The 3,448-nt window shown below is 38.1% G+C and overlaps 1 pseudogene; it reads right to left on the bottom strand.

Moving 5' to 3' along the window:
• Positions 1-1,530: 1,530 nt before the first annotated feature.
• LOC144282719 (olfactory receptor 11G2-like) lies at positions 1,531-2,485 on the bottom strand (annotated as a pseudogene).
• Positions 2,486-3,448: the final 963 nt, after the last annotated feature.

Genomic DNA, 3,448 nt, shown 5'->3' with positions numbered 1-3,448 from the left:
ACTCAAATTTAGTTACTGACTAAAAGGAACAAACTCAAATTTAGTTACTAAAAGGAAGGATTTCTGTATGAGAAAATCCTGTGTCTAGCCTTGCAGGTGTGATCTTATGCTTCTAAAGAAAGATGTGTGCTTTTACTCTAAGGATTAAAGAAACTAATGGCCTTAGCTGAGTATTAAGTAGTAGATCAAATAAAACTCAAAATAAGAATTAGGAATTTTGGGATCCCTGGGTGGCGCAGCGGTTTGGTGCCTGCCTTTGGCCCAGAGCGCGATCCTGGAGACCCGGGATCGAATCCCACATCAGGCTCCCGGTGCATGGAGCCTGCTTCTCCCTCTGCCTGTGTCTCTGCCTCTCTCTCTCTCTCTGTGACTATCATAAATAAATAAAAAAAATTAAAAAAAAAGAATTAGGAATTTTTTGACTTTACTCCCCAAAGGATTAAGATAGGTGCTAAATACAAAGGGCCAAGCATTAGTCAGGATTTAACTCCCTTTGCTGCAAATCTAGTGTCAATTAGACTGTTTTTATTTTTATTATTTGTTGTTCTTTTTTTACTTTAAATTTTTTTAACATATTGCAATATTGGTTTCTGGAGTAGAATTCAGTGGTCTGTTACTTACATACAACTCTCAGTGCAAATCACAAGTGCCCTCTTTTTGAGGAACCTCCATACTGTTTTCCAGAGTGGTTACACCAACTTGCATTCTTACAACAGTGTAAGAGGGTTCCCTTTCTCTGCATTCTTGCCAACATGTGTTGTTTCCTGAGTAGTGAATTTTAGTCATTCTGACTGGTGTGAGTTAGTATCTCCTTGTGGTTTTGATCTGTGTTTCCCCGATGCTGAGTAATGGGGAACATTTTCTCATGTGCCTGTTAGCCATTTGTATGTCTTCTTTGGAGAAATGTCTGTTCATGCCTTCTGCCCATTTCTTGACTAAATTCTTTGGTTTTTGGGTGTTGAGTTTGATAAGTTCTTTATAGATCTTGGATACTAGCCCTTTATCTGATATGTCATTTGTGAATATCTTCTCCCTTCTGTAGGTTGCCTTTAATTTTGTTGATTATTTCCTTTGCTGTGCAAAAGCTTTTTATCCTGATGAGGTCCCAATAGTTTATTTTTGCTTCTGTTTCCCTTGCCTTTGGACATGTGTCTAGCAAGAAGTTGCTGTGACCAAAGTCAAAGAGTTTGCTGCCTGTGTTCTCCTCTAGGATTTGGATAGATTCCTATCTCACATTTAGGTCTTTCATCCATTTTGAGTTTATTTTGTGTATGATACAAGAAAGTGGTTCAGTTTTATTCTTCCACATGTGGTTGGCCAATTTTCCCAACACCATTTTTTTAAGAGACTAATACAGTTTTATTTCTTAAAGAAAACTAGCCCATCATGTAGTGAGGGATATATTAAAATGATGGTGGGCTTTATTGTAATAGTTCCCTAACCAAAATTATTGAATTCTTTAGAAAATTATCTTGCTCATATGTTATTAAGATAGGTTGTGGTAGAATTTGATTCACTCTGACTTCTGATTTATATTTTACGGACAGGTATTTCAGTCCCAAAGACTTTCATTAGGGAGATCTTCATCTCCTTGTTGTTGAGGCTATAAATTAGAGGTTTACAGAGAGGTGTTATTACAGAATAAAGTAATGTCACAATTTTCTGCACTTGCACTAGGTGTCTTGATGCAGGACTAACATACATCACCATAATGGAGCCAAAAAACAGGATCACCACTGCCAGATGAGAAGCACAAGTGGAGAAAGCCTTGCTGTTTGCTTGCTCCTGAGGGCATCCGTAGCACAGCCACAATCACCAGAGCATAGAAGCAAAAGAGAAAGAGAAAGGTGCTAATCATGAAAATAGCATTGAAAGTAGAGTAAATGAGCTGAGTGATGGAATCTTCAGAACAGGACAGAATCATCAGTGGGACGGGGTCACATAAAAAATGGTTGATGGTATTTGGGCCACAGTAGGGCAACTGTGAAATGAGAACAACTGGGGTTAGGAAGAGGAAGAACCCACTCGACCACCCGAAGATGACAAGGCCAGTGTATAGCTGCTTAGTCATGATGCGTGGGTAATGGAGAGGATGACAAATGGCAAGGTACCTGTCAAAGGCCATGATGCAAAGGAAGAAGCCTTCATCACACCCCGAAGAGAAGAAGAAATAGAACTGTGTGAAACAGCACACAAAGGAGATAGACTTGCTTGTGGACAGGAAATTGGCTGACATATAGGGAACGGTCCTGGTGACATAACATATTTCCAGAAGAGAGAAATTCCCCAAGAAGATGTACATGGGAGTGTGAAGATGCCGGTCCCAGTGCACAGCACAGACAATGGCTGTGTTCCCCATCAGGGTCAGGGTGTAGACTACTGAGAAGAGCCCAAAGTAGAGCAGCTGCATTTCTGGGCTTGAGGGAAAGCCCAGGAGGATGAAGTGGCTAATGGAGTTGGTGGTTTCTGTGCTGGACGCAGTCATTGGTCTGGAAGGCATGGAGATGACTTGGTTATTGCACCTTAATAGAGTATGATGGTTCTTCTTGAAAACACTAAATTCTTGACCATTTTTTTGATAAAGTGATAAACAGTGAGGTTTCTGTTAAAGCAACAAAGCTGTGGTCATTATAGCCTCTTCCCTAAGAGTATGATTTCATTTTGATAAGATATAAATAATAATATATATCAAAACATGATGTGAGGGCAATCAGTAAACTGGGTCAAGATATTAGATTACACATTAGGAGTATAAAATTGAAATTTATTTCTAAAGTATAATGTAAAATTAATTTGTTGTAATTAGTAATATTGATAAGAATATCAAATGAAGTATTACTTCCATTAAGACATACCAAAAAGATTTGTCTGACTGAGATACAAAGATGGAGCACAAAGAATATTCCTTTTTGTGCTTGTTTATGGTAGCATAAAGTGATGACTAAAATGGCTCTTTGGTTCATTATATGACCAGTCATTTTACTTGCCATGTAAAAAATGCTTTCTGTCTATACAGCCTGTTGGATTCAGCTCCATAGCATGGGGAAGAGCCTTACACTTTGACACCTAAAATTACCCCCAGTTTGTTGTTATTGAACCATAGCTTAACTTTTATATGTCTTATTTCCTTAGAAATCTACTCTTGGCTATCACATTTGGCATCTAGGTGGAAGGACTGCTGTTTATGTATAGTCATTGTACAGTATAGACTTTATCAGTTCTGAATGTACCTGGAAGTTCCGTCCATTTGTTTCCCATAGCAATTGTATCATATTAAGGTGGCAGTAGAGGGCACGTACTAGGATCTTTCCAATTATAAAAGGGGTTTTTTTTTGTTGTTGATTTTTCTTCCTGTCCTGGAAGACAAAAATTCTCCCTTGATTTGTTGTTACTGAATGGTAAGATTATTTTAAGATAACGCATTTTTAAAAATACAAAAAAATAATAA

Source organism: Canis aureus, chromosome 13, assembly GCF_053574225.1.
Source record: "Canis aureus isolate CA01 chromosome 13, VMU_Caureus_v.1.0, whole genome shotgun sequence".
In the NCBI taxonomy this organism is placed as follows: Eukaryota; Metazoa; Chordata; class Mammalia; order Carnivora; family Canidae; genus Canis; species Canis aureus.
Note: the sequence above shows the minus strand (reverse complement) of the source record. Positions and strands in the feature narration are given on the sequence as shown.